This window comes from Furipterus horrens, unplaced genomic scaffold (genome assembly GCF_987537825.1).
Source record: "Furipterus horrens unplaced genomic scaffold, mFurHor1.1.pri manual_scaffold_12, whole genome shotgun sequence".
NCBI classification, from domain to species: Eukaryota; Metazoa; Chordata; class Mammalia; order Chiroptera; family Furipteridae; genus Furipterus; species Furipterus horrens.
This window is the reverse complement of record NW_028327182.1, coordinates 93,934,153-93,954,512: the sequence shown is the minus strand read 5'-3', so window position 1 is coordinate 93,954,512 and position 20,360 is coordinate 93,934,153. Positions and strand designations below refer to the sequence as shown.

At 41.5% G+C, this 20,360-nt stretch overlaps 1 pseudogene; it reads left to right on the top strand.

The window, feature by feature from the left end:
• The first annotated feature begins 18,685 nt into the window (after positions 1–18,685).
• Positions 18,686–18,784, top strand: LOC149996610 (U6 spliceosomal RNA; annotated as a pseudogene).
• The last annotated feature ends 1,576 nt before the right edge of the window (positions 18,785–20,360 follow it).

Here is a 20,360-nt window from a genome sequence, read left to right as displayed (position 1 = left end):
CCCTAATGTTTAACTAAACCCTCCTTAAAGACAAAAACAGTTGCATTCTGAGGAATGGGGGCAAGACATCAACGTATGAACTTGGGGGTTCCCCAATGTAGCCCATTACAGTCATAGATAACAGTGGTGCAAGGATCACGACAGGTATCACCGGAGCGGCAATGTTTGTGAGATAGAACAGAGTCACTATCGAAACAGCATTTGATTTCACTCCCAGTTATCGAGTGCCTGTTGGAAGCCAGGAGGTTGCTGGTCCCCCTCGCCATGACATCTTCTCTGCATTTGGCAAATTGGTTCAAATGACGCCGTGCGTGCAGCATCCCAGACTCCCAGACTCTTCTTGTTTACTCAGCTCCATGGGGTCTGGCTGTCTGTGTTCACTGAACGTGGGGGCCATGGATGAACAGCATCAGAACCACTAGGAGGGCTTGTTAAACATACGGCGTCCACTCCAGACCACATCACAAAAAATCTGGGCAGGCAAGGCCAAGTATCTTCATCTAAAGTGCTGCAGAAGGTCCGTAAGGCACGCTGCAATTGGAGTTACAGTTCAGTGGACAGCTGAGTATAATCCACCACGGTGTCTGCGGACACCTCTTGTATTTCACTTGAGGGAAGGGACTGTGAGTGAACCCAGGCAAAGTGGGGGTGTCATTAAAGCCTCCCCTCAGATGCTCAGTGGCACGCTCTGCAGGTGGTCTTATAAGGCCAATCGGGATGTGTAGCTCAAGGTGCGTAAGTTTAGCATTGTATTTACTCACTAAGGAGGGCACTGGGGTTAGGCCCTCAGGGTGAGAGTAAGAGAATTCTAACCAGTGGCACGCAATGGAAGAACTTTTACCTCACAGGAAAAATTTCCCATGCTAAAAATATCTAGATACACATTTTTAAAGGCAAATTTTCTTAAACACCATTTCTTTGGGACTTAGAAAATGATATAAATTTTTTCACTTATGCGCCGTGACTTTCAATAAATATTTTAAGACTACCTAAATAACTGTGGCACTAGTGAAATCGGATTACTGCCCTGTAACAAGATAACAAAAATGCAATAATAAGTCTAATTGAATGGCTGACTTTAAAATGTTAGCATTTTTCCTTAAGTGAAATTGACCTTGTCACAAAGCATGTCACAATATTCTCTTTTGGCTCGAATGAAATATGGCTGCGCGATTATTAACATTTATGTGGAAAGGTAAATGTTTTAAGGCCACTGCCTCTATGATGCATGCATGAAAGTGATCTTTGATGTATACTATAGAGATTCAATAATTATTACTGGATCAGGTCAATATATTTGGAAAGATGGGAAAGGATTACAGACTGAGAGCACTTTATGTTTAAAAAAAATTGATCTGAAGCCCTCTTTGGCTAATTCATCCATGACAACCAAACTTGGCCCAGAGTACCACACACTCAGCTTCCAATTGACATCATAGAATTTGTACATGAGTTACTGGGCTTTGAATTAAGCCCTAAGGAAATAACTAAAGATTTTTGGTGAGATAGACTTGTGTGATTAAATAAAATCATTTTTATGGGCTTTGTTTTCTTGTTTTCAGACTGCTTCTTATGAAGATAAATAGCCTAAGCACATCGAGGTTAATATTGCTTTTAAGCTATTTGTCTCCATTTGGGAACTAAATGCAAAGAAAAATGAATGTTTTACCTCTCAGAAGCTTTCTTCAGTTAAATGTTTTCACTAAATCCAGAGTCCAGCAAACTTGACCAATTTCTCAAGAACAGGCATTAATCACCTCCAAATACATAGGGAAATAGTGGGAAACCCTGTCTAGTTAGAGCAATATTAATTATGCAGCTATCCCTGCCCCCACCCCGTACTGCTTATGACCATAGTGAAATCTGCTTCCCTCTGGGGGAAAAAAAGAAACATATCATTTGATTTGAAAAAATACGTGACTTGACATATGCACCTCAAAAAAGTACAAATTAAAGATGTAAGTCTGGAAATATTTTAGAAGTACTTCATTTTTTAAATACTTATGCTAAACATTGAAGTAATGTACTTGTTTTTCACTTTTTTTATGAATCACTAAAATGCTTAGTGTGTTAAAAAAAAAAAAAAGCAGGGGACTATAATAGAACTAAATATTATAGAACTAAATCCAAAGACTAAGCACAATGTTACCACTTTTTATTCATATTTCCAACTTATCCTAATTTTTTTCTCTATTTTGCATATAAGGAAATTGAAATATAATAAGGTTAATAAATATATCATTTAGACCAAGGATTCAAATTCTGGTGTGTTGCTATATTTAATGGAAAGTGACACTTTAAAATTTAAAAAAAAAATCAATTAAGAGAAACATTTTTCAAAATTCAACTTCAGGTAGATTTGGATTTCAAGATGGATGTTAGGGAACTAAGCATAAATAAATGTAAATATTTGTCAGTTTTTTGTAGGGACCATGGATTTATCTTCTCTGAAGAGTTATATAGAAAAGTTAGAAATGCAGACTAATATGAAAGTTGTAAAACAATCAACAGCTCAAATATAAATAAAGAAAAGTGAGAAAGCTGTAGATCTGGCGTCAGGGTGTAATTTTGACTGTAGCACTCTGTGTAGCGCATGAAGAGTTCATAAAAGCGGGTGACACACTTCTAAGATTCAAATAGCTATGTTGCCAAGAGATAGATAATTAACTTACAAAATAGTAACTATAGTTAATAAAATAAATATTCCTAACAATAAAATAAATGTATGTTTTAAATTCTGAGTTGGCATTTCTAATGTATCAAATGGATAAATTCTAAAACTAAAATATATATAGTCAGGATTGATCTCAGATGATACACTCATTTTTACGACATTATTTTATTTCAGTTATTTTGTTTACAAACTATCTTATTATCAGCTTTTAAGTTGAGTTGTTGAGAAATCAATTTCAGAAATAAACAGGCTTTAGCAATTTAGTTGTTGATTTCTCTCATATAAAATAAGTCCTGGGACAGGCAGTCAAGAGGGGTAGCAACTCCCTGGTTATTAGAGATATGCGCTCCTTCTATTTTTTGTTTCATTACATTAGTAATTGGGTTCTATCCTCCAAGTTCACTCATTGTATAAAATAGCTGCGGGGGCTCTAGCCCTCACCTTTACATTCCAGGCATCAGGAAGGTAATTGTAGGAAGGACAAAAGGGCAATTTGCCAGCTCCACCATCTTTTAAGCAGCTTTACGGGAAATCCTGTCTAATGCTCCTTAGCCAGAATTTAAGTTCACAGGTAACATGAGCTACATATAGATTGCAGGGAACATGTAACATGAGCTACATATAGATTGCATGGCAGACTAAGGGGGGTTACATTCAAGGTGGCTTCAGGACATGCCAGCTAAAACCCAGATTATGTTTCTTAAACTGAAGAGGAATGGATACCTGGTGGCAACTATGAATCAGCCACAATTGTTTAACAGATATTATTGAGCATCTTTTAGGTGCCATGTAATGTGTAGGTCCTAAAATCCATGAATTAAAACCCAGGGTCCTTAACCACAAATAATTTGGAGACTGTTTAGAAGATAGATACTTAAATATGAATAGTTTACTGAGACAATACAAACATATTTATCAAAACCTATTAAATATTTACATATTTTGACCTATAATTTTCTTCTAGGAATAAATCGTAAGAAACTAATTCAAGAAAAGAGAAGAAACTAATTCAAAAGGGAAAATGTATAAGCAGGTTTATCACCGCATTGTTTATAGTAACAAAATGTTGCCTGTATGATAAACAGGAAAACTCCAAGTAAATTTTGTCAAATATACTTAAACATGATACAATCTTTGAAGACATTGAAAACCTCCATGGCTTATCTACAGATTAGGAAAACATTTTCAGGAATACATGGCAGACACACAGCTAATATATGATGATAATACTGTTAACTGAAAACGCAAAATGTTAATTGTGTCTCTATTTTTATGTATGCATCAAAAAATTGTGTATATATAGTTAAGAACTAGAAAACACAAAAAGGGAAAACATTTCCATTTGTCGTGGCAGAAGGGTTTTGAGTGGTTTCTTTGTTTCATTTAGGCCTCTGTTACTCTTTGTCTAAGGCTGATTTGTATTTTGTTACTCAACATAAAAATTTCTTAAGACAGAGGTTAAACGCAAAATAATAATAATAATAATGGGAATGTCATACCCTAGATTCTCTTTCAATTTTCTGTCTCCGTCCTTTTTCCTTCTGAATTTCTGTACTTAGTTTGTTACTCATGTAAGGTTCATTATTTGATCTCTTTATTGCTAGACAGTTCTCCTGTTTGAGATTTCTATATTTTCTCTTCCTTTTCCAGGCACCCTACTAATAACCTTAGAAATATTATCCAATTCTATATAACTATAGGGTTGGCCAAAAATAATCTGTTTAGCTTTTTGTAACATAAAAGACACTTTTAAAATTTTTTCACCAATAGTTTTATCAATTTGGATATTTAGAGAATGTCAGCCATCTTCCATATGGCATAACGTTCATTGTTCTCAATCAACTGGTCAACTTTAACTGGTCTACCCAACCACGGAGCATCATCCAGCAAGAAACCCCCGGCACAAAACGTCACAAACCACTTCTGACACTTTGGCTCAGCCACAGCACCTTCTCCACACACTGCACAAATCTCTTTTTGCATTTCAGTGCCATTTTTCCGTTTCTTGAAATAATAAAGCCACATATGCCAAAAATGTTGTGTATTTATTTCTCTTCAATGTTAAAATGACCACACAAAAATCCATTCATTCTGGTGTTTTTATTTTCATGCACGCTGGTATGACAACTGACACATTACGATTGAACAAAAGCGTCTCAAATGAAGTCAAGACAACTAAGCACTACCAGAGCCATCATATGGTAAAAATGACACCAACTTTTTGGCCAACCCAATAGATCCTACTTTCCTGGCTGAGACCCCGACGGGCCTGTCCATTTGGCAAAGCCCCCTTCATCCTTCAGGGCAAAGGTGGCGCTGGCTGTCACCTACCCACCGCTTTCTTCACCTCCAGGCAGAAGGCCTTTCTCCTACTTGGTCATAGTTCTCCACCTCCCTCACTCGAGCTCTTCTCACAGTGTATTTCAGTTGCTTATCATCCTACTGCACTACCTGGAAGCTCCCTGAGAGTGAGAACATTGTCCTTTCCCTCTGGTCCTCAGCGCCTCGCCTGAGATCGGCACTAGGAGCCCCATACATGTTCGTGAAGCTCTTTATGAAATGCCTTTGATCTAATGTGGTCAGAATTGTCTGGTCACTGCAGACATAAAAAAAAAAAAAATGGTTATCATGTGGGATATGATGGGAAGAGCCAAGTACTTGGAGTGGAAAAGAAAAAGAATGAAACTTTTCTTACATTTTTTCTAAAAAAGGACCATCCGTCATTTTCCATATTAATCAGTAACAAATCTATAGTCAGCATTAGCTAGAGATACGATCACCTTTTAAAGGGATTTAGTGAAATAAAATCAGCAATACCTAGAATGCTTATTACCTATAACATTACGGACTATAATTAGACCTTTATGTGTATAAATGAGAAATATGGGTGAGAGATCCAGAAGAATCTTATGACATTTTTTAGATAATCAATTGCACATGTATTACTTTTTGAAGTAACATTTTGAACATATTTTGTTTTAATTTAAAATATATTCCCACTGACAACATAGCTGATATGTTATAGCATTGGTTATGTATCAACAGTGTAGACACAATCACCATTGAGCCACATAGTCTGAATATCTGGTGAGCACGTTTTTTAGGAAAGTTTGGTAAAAAATGGTGAAAAATAAAAACTTTAAGGTGTTAGTCAGCTCCTGCTTTTCTGTCTATACACTTAAGTCCCAGTTTCTTAATCTTTTTCAGCCTTTAGAGAAAAAAAGATCAGTATATCGCTCACTGTACAAACTGGTCCCTAAATAACATTTGTTATTTGTAGAAAATGAAATATTAAAGAGGTAATGGGGTGGCAGCTAATGTTCCTTTAAGCTGATAGGTGCTTCGTCATCGGTTGGCCTCTGCACATGCTCAGAGCTGATGGCAGTGCGAGAGGAAAGTGAGCCGGTTCTTCCCAGATAAATTAGCCACTGACCTCAGCAACCAGAAAGGTTGTAGCCAGGGAGCTGGGTCCTTGCCGTCACTTTTCTCCCATTTTTTCCCATCAGAATTCGCCTTTTCAGAAAAGCTCTCTATCTGTGTTTAAGACGCGCAATGAAGAATCATGATGACTTTCCCCAGATGCTTCTGTATTGTTGGCTCCCTGGCCTGGCCTGTTTAACTGAGGCGGGAAATAACTTTCTAAGATGATTTAATTCATTATTTACATCCACCTGGGCCATTGGAATTGGTTCACATTATTGTTAAAATTCTAATTATAGTCAATATTCAATATTCCTGTCCAGAATTTTGGAGAAATAAATATATTCATAGGAAACTTAGCTCTCATATTAACTAGTGTATTGTCTTCCTAATAGGTTAATATAGTCCAGTCTGAGTGTTAGGAAAACACTTTGAAGTTTCTATTTTATTTTGAAAATAGACACATTGAAAGGCAGACACCATTCAAAGGTGCTATGGTAAGGAATTATTGGTGCAACAGCAGAAAGATCATCATTTTCACCTTTAGAGGCTGGTTCAAAGTCATAGCCAAGTGATTATAAGGTTTATTTCTGTCTTTAGGTTTTTTTTAAATTTGAAGTAGGCATGTTTTTTTTACTTTTTTAACCGTCACTATTCAGGGGCACTTTATTATGAATTATACTATATTCGTCGGCAGCTGTCTGTCTCGAGAGACGATGGTGTAGCTTCTTAAGAGTCTATCTGCACCGCCGAGAATGGCTGTGCAGTCCGACTCGGGAGTGACATGGTATCTGTCTCCTCCTGTGTTGAATCGACATCTTGCGATGACGCTGAAGCTACAGAGCCTGGGCAGGGTAATATGGAGGGTCTGCCGTTGCCCATGCAGCAGACCCCCCCTCTCTTCGCAGCTGAAGGGTCCAAGGGAAAGACGGAGTCGATACAGCTTGGCTTCAGGTGCGCCGCAGGAGTTGCCGGTGTTGACCACAACATCAAACCGCCTTAGGGACTCCGGCTCCGGATTTTCTGTCGGGGTTTACTCCCTTAGCCTTTCCCCTGAAGAGGTATGCCGCAAGGCAGCGGAGATTTTTTGGAGTCAGAGTTTTCCTTCTCTGATGTACCCTGACTGGAAGATCGAACCAGCAACACTTATCTTGCAGGCCAACGCTCAATCCACTGAGCTAAAGCAGTCAGGGCTAAATTATGCTATATTACTTCCCAATAAATCGTACAAACAAGCTGGGAGAAGCTGTAAATATGGTTCCCCCCAAACCAGGGTGTCTCCTTACTAGACTCCTATCAGTCGTGGCTCCTTGTGTTAACAAAGCAACAGAGGGAGTCTGGACCCGTCAACATCATGCCATCAGTTTGCTTGAGGTAGATTATAAGCACACAGCACCTGTTCATCGGTTTTCCCAAAGAACAGACAGGTAGACACGAATCTAAGCAAGGGACATGTCCCTCGATTGCAAATATTCTTTAGGAGAAATATATTAAGCAATCTAGTTTCAGGACTATTTATGGCCCCTCAGAAAGGGACACAAACAGAATGCACATGGTTAGGCTCAGCTCTGTTGACATTCTCAGTGCGAGGAAGCAGCCCTGGGTGGGTTTGAAAGGGATCGCTTTCCAGCACTAATGCGTTCTAGCCTTTTGACTTATTTCACAGTGTTCTATCCTCTGAACCGTCTCACCCCCACCCAGCCTCCTCGCCATGCTGGGCTCACTGGAACCCCCCGCCATACTGGTACTGCATGGGTCTCAAGTCAGGGTCTTCTTGAATCCCCTCTGCAACTCCTGACCGGATACTCTTTTAGTTTTACAAGATTATTCATATAATTTGAAAGGCTGAAACTTCTAGAACTTTTCTATTTTTCCTGCAAGAAAAAAGTGCGAGTATTTTTTTAATCTAATATTCCACAATCAAAACAGCACAGTATTGTTCTCATGTTAGGGTTGAAATGAAGAGGCGTGTGTATGTGTGAAATAAGTCGTACAGCTTCAGGTGACCTACAGTGACAGATTCCAGGAGAGAGCTGAAAGGTGTCTCTAGGGATATACTTTAATATCCCGCACACTTTCTCCTTCTTCAACAGTCCTTTTGATGTTCATTGAAATTCCCCGTGAATGTGGACCTCCCTTTGAAGTTATCCTCAGGATCTTCCCAGCCCCCCACCTCTAACAAATAGCCAATAGCTGGGGATCCTACAATCACAGCCATTTTCTAGTGGAAACAGAAAACCTGCCACCAGATCCACACACTTTCCTGACCCTGCTGGGTTGTCCCTTCCCCTAGCTTTTCATCCAAGAGAGAATGAGTTACAGCATCTGTGCTCTGTCTTGTCTTATCAGGAACGTACTTTGGCCCCCAAACCCTCTGGTCTTTGCGTCTTCCTAGTGATGTTTTACCTTCCATCAGCCTTCAAACATTCTGCAACTCAATTCTTAATTGAGAGTAGAGTATAAACATCTCACTTAACCGCCACAGCAATCCCCTGACTTAGGCAATGTTGGCTGTATGAAGAGTCAAAATAAGATTCACAGGGATTTGTCAAAGACTCCACTGTTACTAAACTCAGATCTTTCTACTCCTTCCCTAATATTATTTCCCAGTCACTTTCCATTGGTTGGACGATTGTTCATCAACTTCTAGAACAATGGTAAGGAGAGACAAAAGTATAAAATGACCTCATGCGGGCAGACTCATGGTGGGACCAGTTCTGTGACAGACCTGTGTCTAGCATTGCTGGGACTCTCTACTGGGGATGCTGGCAAACAAGTAGTAACAAAAACAAAGATTGCATTTTACTTGGATTAAAAATGAGAGCCTCCTCAGTGACCCTAAAGGAATGGAAACACGACACAATATTCTCACTTCTTATTCTGCCTTTTATTTTTTATTTATTTTGGGGATCAAATCAATACTGAACAGGCCTTTGTGAGTGTTGGTCCTGAGGACTACATTGCCCTTGATTTTTCCCAAATGTGCGTCTTCTTATGCATCATCGAGAAAAGTACTATTTGGAAGTATAATTTTCATTGCGTATTGGGTTGTCTTTTTATTTTTACCGCCTCCTCTTTTAAGTGTCTTTCTCTCGTTCTTTCATCTCTCCAGTTTATATTCTTCTCCAGTTCATGAAGTGTGTGTGTGTGTGTGTGTGTGTGTGTGTGTGTGTGTGTTACCCCTTTTAAATTTGCAAGCTCAGTCACAATATTCTTGACTGGTCTTTTAAGTTCAGCTTGTTTTCAGTGGGGTGCAACTTATTTTAAATATAATCTTCAGTTGATGTCTATAGAGTCTATTCTGTTAACTCATCATTCAATAAAATCCTTAACCCTGAAGACAGACTTATACATGAAAATTAAATAAGAAAACGGTGACCATGTGCAGAATGAAATTCTTAGGAATGTTCTATAGAAAATAGAATTACAGATTCAGAAGACATTATATATTGTAGAGACATTTGAAGCATGGTGGTCTGGATTTCTTGTATTTACCTAAGCTGAGATCCACAGAGCCTGAAAGATTTATCCATGGCTACTTATAACAGTATTAGCAATAAGTATTCAGATGTTGCAACTCCAGTTTTGACATTATTTCCAGCATTCCATTTATTCCTAGTATATTATTCACTAAAATAATAATTCTATAGATGGTGGCATTGATCTAAGTAAGGAAAGGTTAGGATGTGTAGCCAAACAAAGTCGTCGTCGTCGGCAGCCGTCCGTCTCGAGAGACGATGGTGTAGCTTCTTAAGAGTCTATCTGCACGGCCGAGAATGGCTGTGCAGTCCGACTCGGGAGTGACACGGTATCTGTCTCCTCCCGTGTTGAATCGACATCTTGCGATGACGCTGGAGTGTCCTCTCCAGTGAAGCTGAAGCTACAGAGCCTGGGCAGGGTGATATGGAGGGTCTGCTGTTGCCCATGCAGCAGACCCCCCCTCTCTTCGCAGCTGAAGGGTCCAAGGGAAAGACGGAGTCAATACAGCTTGGCTTCAGGTGCGCCGCAGGAGTTGCCGGTGTTGACTACAACGTCAAACCGCCTTAGGGACTCCGGCTCCGGATTTTCTGTTGGGGTTTACTCCCCTAGCCTTTCCCCTGAAGAGGTATGCCGCAAGGCAGCGGAGGTTTTTTGGAGTCAGAGTTTTCCTTCTCTGAGCCAAACAAAGTATTTCCTCAGAAAAGCAAGGCATATGGAAAACTGAGTTATATCTCTTTATTGGAATCAAAGTAGAGTCTCCATACTTTTGAATGTTGGAATTCAGAGCTTTAAGAGCTTTGACTAGCTTACCATGCAAAGCACCAGGTCAGGACTGGAGACATTTAGTGTCACGGTGCTTTTCTAACCTGGATGGCCATAGAGACCCAGTTTCCATGGTTGTAGCAAGATTCCCTTCATAGCCGCTTACATCTCTGGTGGTCAAGTTGCGATGCTAATGGCAGGAGAACACGGGTTATGTGTTCTGAAGGCAAAGGGGATGTAACACTGGACTCAGCAAGGAAGTCATTGCTCTTTTCATATATGCTCTTGATCAACTCATCAAAAAAACCAGAAAAGTTCATGTAGAACACGTTTCTGATCTTCGTGAAAACATAGTCAGCCACCTTCTGGCTGGTAACATTGAACTGTAACCTCAGAAACTGGAGACTGAATGCAGCCAGAAAGAGAAATGGAGAGAAAGCTTGCCTTCCTCAGTCACGGATGACAAAGGGTTCTGGGCAGCTGCTGTAGTTCTGTCAGAATGATCACTGGGCTGCGAGCCTGCCCAGGCCTTGCATGGAGACCTGAGGTTCCGGTCGTCCATTCATTCCCACCCTCTCATCTGTGCCTTTGGAAAGGGGAGCTCATCTGCTGGGTGTTTTTTTAAGCTTAAAACTTCTAAAGGCGCAAAGAATAGTTACTTATTATTTAACCCCAAATAGATATTTTATATAGCTGTTTTGCCAAGTAATACTTAGACACGATTGAGCTGACAATTTTTTGCAGATACTTGCAATTTTCAAGATAGTACATTTCATTTCAGCATTTAAAATAATAAAGCAGAAAAAATAATGTTCCCCCTTTACTTAGGAGTGGTTCAAACGTGAGTGGCATTGATAAAAGGCAGGATGTTTACAAAGCCCTCATACCACCTCCAAATGTAGCAGCTTTGAATGAAGGCCTGACCGAAGAAAACTAAAAGCAGAACACTGAACCATGTTTCATTAGTTTTGATACTGGCATTGATTTTTTATTTCAAAGATAATCTTATTCAGGGTTTGTCATTTCAGGATATCTTTGCTGATTTTCTTTGGTAAACATGTTTCAGAAATAGGTGAAGATACTTAATTATTGCTAATTATATAATATTGACATATACCATATATATGTGTCTATTTAAAAACAATGTAAATACACCCCTGGCCAGGTGACTCAGCTGGCTGGAGTGGGGTCCCCGTACAACAAAAGATTGCGGGTTTGATCCCCAATCAAGGCACATACGTAGGTTGAGGGTTCAATTCCCAGTTGGGCTGTGAATAGGAGGCAACTGATTGATGTTTCTTTCTTCTCTCCTTCTTCTCCTTCTTCTTCTTCTCCTTCTTCTTCTTCTTCTTCTTCTTCTTCTTCTTCTTCTTCTTCTTCTTCTTCTTCTTCTTCTTCTTCTCCTTCTCTCTCTAAAACCAATACATATATCTTCAGTGAGGATTTAAAAAGCACTGCATAAACACAATTTAACTCTGTGGATTGCAATGATGCAGAAACAGCATATTAATGACAACAAGTCATGCCACCAGTACTTTCCACCTAGATTTCTGGACATGCCAATCTCAAAAAAACAACAGCAACAACAAAAGCACTTAGGGATGCCAATTAAAAGATCTGTGAGCTAGCACCAGCAAGACAAAAGTAGACACTGAAGTTGATATTATAAAGTCGGGCAGTGAGTTGACGGTATTTAAGAAGCAGGCTGGGCAGATATGTAGGACGAGTGTCACTGTCCCTGGTTAAACATTAAGTAACTGACATAATACACTGAATGCCGGAGCTGCATGTCTTTAAAGGCTGTGGAAGGTTTGGCCACACTTAGAGGAACTGGTCAATGCAGCCATGTTGAGACCTTCATACCCAGGACATTTGGCTGGAAGACGGCACTAACTGGACCTACAATTCTGCAATCAAGAAACTGGCCTCTAAGAGAAGGACACTGAACCATCCTAAAGGCCTTCCCTAGTCTTATGGGGCCAGTATTCCAGAGAGTATTTGCAGAATGGGAGAGGAGGCCTCACCTCTGGCCCACATACTTATGTCTGCTCTTTAATACGCTGTCTAAATAGTAGAGGGTGGAGAAGCTGCCCGTTGTGATGATCACACTTCAGCATTTTTTGGGACACCCATTCTAGCCATTTCTTTTCAAAGAGTAGGAGAGCCTCTATCCAAGATCCTAAGGCACAGGTATATGGTTCCCTTACCTACCTGGCTACTTTGAAGGCTATTTCCTGTTATGTTGTTTTTGTATTGTGTCCTATTTCTAAAATGCGCAAATATACCTAAATAGACAATGGAAGTCTACTTAAAAAACTAGCTATGGGAATTTAAAGAATAGGTCATGCCCTTGAATCTTCCCAAGGCCCTGGTAGTACCTCTGAGGCTTGTGAATACGGTTGGTCTACTGAGTAAATAGACTAGTGTGGTTATTATGTTTCTAAATACATCATAATTTAGTCCCATTACCCTGTACACCAAAATCGACAGTTAGAGTACCTGAGCGAACAGCAGTATGTCCGCAAAGCTGAGAAATAAAAGGGCCTTTGCACATCCCGGGCTCTACCCTCTAAGCCTCGCATGGAGCCCAGCAGATCATGAACAAGTTAATAACACGAGAGAACAGGTCCGCTACATGTCGCATGAAGGATGAGCAAACACCGCACGTGTTATGACTTGTTAGTCCTTGGTTCACAGCACTGGCATTTTTTAGGCTTCTCCTCTTGAGTTTCTGAAAAAAGAAGGGCTATTTCTGTCGAGGAAATTTTCCAGCGCCTGCGATGGCATTTCATTTGGGCTCTGCGCGCTTTCCCTGGATTTCAACCAACTCTTTGCATTTGAAGCAGGTGTGTTGATTTTGGCTCTTCCTAATATGCAGTCGTAGGAGGTGCGTGAAGCTGGGTCCCATCCCGGTCGTGCGCACCCGGGAGCGGAGCTCCCCAATGAAATGCGTTGGCCCCCTCTGAGCCTGAAGGGAATCCTGTAGGTCAAGTACAAGCCTGAGGACGGCCATTGCATCAGTCTTGGTCCTCCAGGAAACAGGTGACAGAATGGAATTACATGTGCGAAGGATTAATCGAGGAAACCATGTGTGGAAATGAAGGGGAGAGAGTGAGCAGGGAGGGCGCATTCCAGCTGCAATGCCCCTGGGTCCCCAGGAAGGGCCAAGGGTTGGGGGACGGGGCTGGGTGGGAGGAGCCTCAGCATCCCTGTCACTCTGGGGCAGGGCCCTCCGGGCCGATGGAGCAGGGGCAGAGCGCAGCGGGCTCCTGTGAAGCGCTCCCCATTGGGTGGAAATAGACAGCCTGTCGTAAAATGGCGCTGTGGGCCAGCCCTGCTGTGAGCAGCGCTCCCCGGGCCTGGGTGGGAAGCCCCTCGGACCCAGGCAGGGTCGCAGCAGCGGGAGGTGCGTAAGCTATACTAACTCTCTGCAGTGGGATCTCCCTTCCAGGGACCCCTGCGTGGTGCCCCCTCCACCACCCGCGCCATGGCTGCCCTGGGCGGGTGATGTTCTCAGCGCCTACAGGGAGTGCCTTCTACCAAAACCTATACAATAGACATTTCCCCAAACGTGAACAATAGTTCAAAGCCTGGGTGCCTAAATGCAGTGATAAGTGTCCACCATGAAGCTCCAGACATAAAAATTGAAAGAGAAATAAACTTCCTCTAAGGCTAAATGGTAAGTTACTTAAGATGAGAAACCATAACGTATTTCCCCAAACGCTCTGCAAAGCGTTTAGTTATTACAGCTGCTCCACACTTCTTGGTTGAAAGGACACACAAGTAATAGTGATTCCGACTCCATTTTGGAGGGAGACCAACCATTCAATGTCTCGCTCACTGCGACAGTAGTGAAATAATCACTTCTTTGTTTGAGCAACCACCAAGTCCACCCCAACGTGTGTATTTGTACACGCATGTATGTTCTAAATGTCATACATTTAGAACAAAACCAGCAGTATAACTGAAGCACATAGTTTGAGAAATTTAATGCAAATAGGCTATAGATTATGTTATAATAGTCATACCTACCACCAAGATTCTGTTTCAGGCATTGGAGAGTAATGAACTACACGAGATAAGTATCCTCTTATAAAGACATGCACCAAGGAGCACATGAGCACTAGAAATTCTCCTCTCCCCTCCCCTCACACAAGACTTCATGTAAACACTCAGTCTTTTAAAAAATAAGACCTTTTACCTTTGTCCCTTGGAACTGACAAATCGCTCCCATTCTGGTATTCTGAACGCACTCAAAATACTTTTCTCTGTTTGGCTAATTAACAAAGGACTCTTGGAACTGTTTGTGACTGTGTTTGCTTGTAGGAATAATGACCCAACAGTTCCCTGCTAGCGAAATTAGCAAATGATTATGACGGTGTTAGTGTTCTGAACACACAAAAGCAGGCAGAAAAGCGGGACGGTACAGTGTGGGGCCTAAAATTGCAAACGCAAATTAAACTTCTTCGATTTGGGGTGGGGTGGGGGCAGGGGGGTGGATAAATAATGATTTGCAGCAACCAGGGATCTCATAGGGCTTTGTGCATATTTTAATAGAGCACTCCTCTTTGCAGCCTGAGTAATTAAGTCTTATGCCATTCCAGGAGCCATAAATCCTGCTGCGATGTTTAAGTTTAGAAGAGCCTCTTGATGTACAATCAAAATAATAAAAATAAAAAAGGACACTTCTCTGGGTCTTAACAAGCTGCTTGGCTTTTTACCTTCGTAACACAATTGAATGTGGCTCCCTCAAACTGCTTGGGCTCTTTGTTAAGGAGATAGTCCTTTTGAAATTCATTGCCTTCAATTACATTTTAAAGAAGAATTTTAATTGCATGGCTGCGAAGAATAAAGACGCTCTAGGCCCCATTTGTTTATCATGAAGGGGCCTCCAAAGTGAGGACAGAGCTTCCCTATGCAAGCAGGGGTTGCAGAGAGAGGGAGATGACTTTTAATTCGACAAGTTCAGAGAGATTTCTTAGTTTGACGCGCTCGGCAGGGGGTCTTTGAGTGTCTGGCGATGCTTCAGCATTCTGAGCTTTGAAAGTCTTTCCCTGCAGCAGAAATTGTATCAAAAGCCAATGATAATATTCCCTGCAAGGTAAAGCACCCTATTGAAGATTTCGAGAGCTGTTTATTTATTCATCACAGTTTTTCTTTTAGGACATATCAGGCATCTAGGTAATAATTCACATAGATGATAGAAAATGCAAAAAAAAAAAAATCCTTCTCATTAATCTTTCACCTTTTCCTTCCTCTACTCTGTAGGCCACATGTAGATATAAAATGTGCTTTCTGCTTGTCCCAAACATATATACCTTTATTCTAAATCTCAGTTTCTTTCCCCCCTCTTTTCATTTTTAAACAAAATCGGCTTTTCAGCCTACCTTCAACCACCAGCTGAGCACAGAAGATGTTTATGGCCACTTTCGCCTGCTAAATTCTCAAAGTGATTAATTAATTTTATAGACGTATGTTCGGTTTCTAAGGCTCTTTTGGAAACTTGGTATTTCAAGTAGGTTTCCGAAAGCTGTTTTCCAAGCAAATGTTCACAATCGTGCTGGTCTCTAGGAAGCTATACATATTTTAATATTTTGTATTATATTTGGTATCCATGGCAGGAAAGCAAACGTTTCTCTCCCTTTCACTGTCTCTGGGACAGGGCTGGGAAAAGGACCCTGTGACAGCCTTTCCCTCTTGTAACATCAATGTTTGCTCCCGGTTTGGCAGAGTCGGTGAAGACAAAACCACTTTCCCCTCTTCTCCCCTCCCCTCCATTTTCAATGACATGTAAAGTGACCTTCCCTTGCAAAGATCAGCAGGTGACCGCTGGGGAAGCCGTAGCCCTATAAGAGGAAGCATTCTTATTTTTTTTTTTTCAACTATAGAGACTTAAGGATAGTGTGATGCTTACAAATGCAGTTTGTTTGTTTGTTTTAATGCAATCAATGAAGGAAAACTATGCATGCAAAAGAAATTTGGAAAAAAATCAGTACCTCATCATATTTGGGTGTATTTAGGTGCATTGCACCTTACAAACATAAACTGGGCTGTAGACTGTATTTAAACATCAAAAGTGTGATCACCAGGCCAAGTAACCGCTTCGCTAACAAAATATCCCTAGGATAGCAGAAGCAAATATTCCGTTCGTTCATTAATATTAATTGAATGTCCATAAAGTGCAAGCAAGGCACAAGGCTCTTCACAAACACAGCCCTGCCCTTGGGAATTCTAACTTTGTTGCAGATCCATGATCATTGTCACGCACAGAGAAGAGCTGGACTGAACAGAGTCCAAACACTGAACAGAGGGCAAAGCAGCGATTCGTGGTCAGGGCAGGGGTGGCTATGTCTCTGTGGGACTATTTGTATCCTTTAAACGCAACAGCTCAGTCTTAGTCCCTGGATCTGCCACAGGAAACTTGCTCGTGCCCGGCTCTGCCACCCCAATATCATCGTCAGCCCGCAGCCAGCAACAACACCGGAACTGACAGAGTGCAGTCCTTTTTCTTAGATTGATACTGTGTTTCACTCTCTCGAACCGTTTTGGGGGTAGGAGAGATATTCCTTTGATTATCTCTATATGCAAAATAAACATGATTAGTCAGACTTTCAAACTCACTCGTGATAACTTGAATAAGCTCTATCTGTAAATTTGAAAGTCAAGGAAATTTAAATTTGATATATAGGTGATGATGTACCCTACCTTTAATATTTATACTCATTTCTCAATGAAAGAACTGCACAGGCCCATTGTGAATTTTGCATTTTTTAAGCAAACTCTATTTAAAATGCAATGAACAATACAGGGAAGAAGATTTTCAGATCTATTATAAAAGTATGAGTAATCTCAAATGTGGGTATCTTAAAAGCATCTTTTGACCTCTAGTGTTTAAGAAAAGCTTAGTGCCTCTGGCTAGTCATCCACATTTCCAGGGCTGCCATGGATTTGCCGTTCACAGTAGTGGCCCTGTAAAATATAATCCAGGACAATGCCTTTCCGCCCCTGTCATGTTATTCATCATGACCCCTGCCAGTAAACACCAGCGTCTGTGAGTATTTGGGTGGGGCACTGAGAACCCAGTGTATGGGATTCACTTCACGAACCTGGAATTTCTTTAGAGTTGCATGACAGCAGGTCATTCACATGACCCGCAGGTGGCCGCCGGCAGGTAAATTAAATAATATTCTACATGTAAAAATCTTATACAGAATCTCCAAGCTGAGTATTTTTTTCTTTTGTTTTACCCATAGGCACATAAAAGAAAAGGTTTCTCCTTGTTAGTTATGGAAGAAAATTCTTAAGTGCTTGTATGGAAAGTACACCACGTTTTTCTCTCTTCGTAATAATGTAAAATAGTGGCTTGAGCACTGAAATCAGCATGTGATTTGTTGGTGAGGGAGGGACAGTTTTTAGTTAAAGCTTGATTGACGCCATTTGATATGCTTATATTTAAAGTTTCTTGGAATTTAATACACCGGTGTCTTTACTGAGTGATCAAACTAGTCCTAAGGCATCTAGAGTTGGGGTATTATTTTGGATTAGGAGAACTGGTTGGAAGCAGGCAAATAGCCTATAGGCCAATGCAGTAAAACAAAAGAGTAAGGACATTTGAACAACCCCAGCATTGTAAATAAAGCTGGTTTGCTTAATAGCCAGAGCTGCTCATGTCAGAGGGAAAAATGAACTCGCAATTTCCTCGGGTGAAAGCCAACATTTTGGGGAGAGGCATTTTGTCTCATGTAACAGAATTGGAAACTCAAAATACAAAGGGGTGAAAAACAGCCTTTGGACATCTCGGACACCTCTAGTTTTTGTTTCTGCGTTACTGACTACAGGTACAATTGACAATGATTTGTGTTACGGAAACGGAATGGCAATGAAGGCGTTTTCCAGGCTGGCTGTTCTCCTGTCTGCAAACGGGGGTTCTCTCTTTGTCTCTTCTGTGTGTTCTACTCCCTCCTTCTAAGGAGGGACTTGTCACATCATTTTGGGGCACTTAAGGATCACAGAATGTTGAGGAAAGAGGGAGGGGTGAATACCAAGGCAGCCAAGCTTGGCTGGAAGCTGTTTCATTTCTTTTTCTTTTTCTTTTCTTAGCTTTTTAAAAATAGTTATTATTTTATTATTTTTAAAGGGATGAAATAAGTTTTTTAATGGTTTTTCTATTATGGTTGCCCCGTTTTTCCCCCTTTGCTCTCTCCTGCCCGCCCACCCCCCTTCCCACAGCCAATCCCCATTGAATTTGTCCACGTTCACTGGTCATTCATACTAGTTCCTTGACTAGACCCTCCCCTTTCCCCCCTTCTCCCCCTCCTGCCTCCCTTCTGGTCACTGTCAGTCTGCTCCTTGTTTTTGCAGCACATATACTAAAACGGGAACGATACAGAGAAGGTTAGCGTGGCCCTTGCACAAGCGTGACATGCAGATTCGTGGGAGCCAGTCTTGGAAGGCACCGCGGCAGATGGAAAGGCAGAGAAACGCTGGTTTTCCCAAGTACTGCTCTCATTGCTTTGTTGGGAAAGGCAGGCGACGCACTTGGGAAGCACGTTTTTGACCATTGTTTGCGTCTCTTTGCCAATGGCCCATCTGAGTGAGCGTTATATAAAGGTCCCATTTTCCACGGGCGTTACAGGTCCTCACGCAAATATATCGCCTGACCCCTGGTTTTGGAGAACGTGGAGCCTGGGACCAGGCCCGCTCTCCTGGGCTCATAGGAGTGTAATTAAACTTCAACTTGGCTTTTCTCGAACCTTGGCGGAAGTCCAAAACACCACTCATTTCTCTTCAACTTTTGAGGTCTTTGAATCTCTCAGTACCAAGAACCGTAAAGGTGCTCATGAAAATGATTGAGCGGCCTGGTGTGAGCAGAAACAGTACGCCGAAGGATAATGCACATGGTTTGCTTCTCATTTTCGTTTGGTTTAGCTTTTTGACAACGGGAGGCGAGGGGTACACGTGATGCCTCTGGCAAAGCTAGCAGAGAAACCAAGAAAGGGCCGCCTAAGAGAGCCCAAGAAACACGAGGGGACAGGGCTCAGAGCAGTGTCAGGGCTGCAGAGGGAGCAGGAGGAGGTTTGTCCTGGATGGAACCCCCACTTCGCGCAGCCTGCAAGCAAGTGACATCTGGCCACTGGGAAAAGAGTGAGGCTCTCGGGGCAAGATGCTTTAGACCTCTCTGGAAACAAAATGGACAATGCGTGGCCAGTTGGAGAATTGATTCTGCATCAATAAATAACTTCTAGTTATCATTTTCCTCTGCAAAAGTCACCCCATGGCCTTCCGCTTTAATGAGGAGCCCACCAAGGATGGCGGGGGGTTGGTGACAGAAGCATTGCAGTGTCAGATTTCAAAGGTGGCCTGCTTCTCGGGTACATATTCCGAGACTTACTCGTTAGTGTGAAGCTTATGGAAGAAAATGGTGAGAGCAAACACACATCCCTGCGGGGTTAATGGGACTGTGGGGGACCTGTGTGTGTTACCCCTGTAGACAGTTCTTCGGAGGAAAGACCATTCGCCTTTGTCCTGAAACACATATGTATCATCTGTGAGAAAAGGGGTCTGGACAGGAGGACCATGAACTATTTTTGGTAAAAATGAAAGCAGAAAATACGTCCTTGAGTGTGAGAGTTTTTGTCCACACTTGATCCAAGCTTAGAACCTATTTTCCTCATTTCCTAATGGTGTTTCTTTTTCCCCTTTTTTCGTGGCTCTTGTGTCTTCACCAACTCTGTTCTTGTACTGCCTCTGCATTTTCCTTCTCTAGCCTCCTGCACCATTTTTTTTTTTAAATGAAAGAAATGTAGTGTAGGAAGCAGAAGGCTCCCAAGAGGTTAAGAAAGGTAGGCAGGCCCAGGTCAGCAGCGGAATGTCACATAACAGGGAGGTAACATTTTAACTAGATTGAATGAACCATGCATCTGACCAATATGGAAATCCTTGGGTTCTTAAAATGCAGCGTCTCATGTGGAGATATTGATTTATAACGGAAAGCCTAGAAAATGGAAGCTTCATTCTCCCGGCC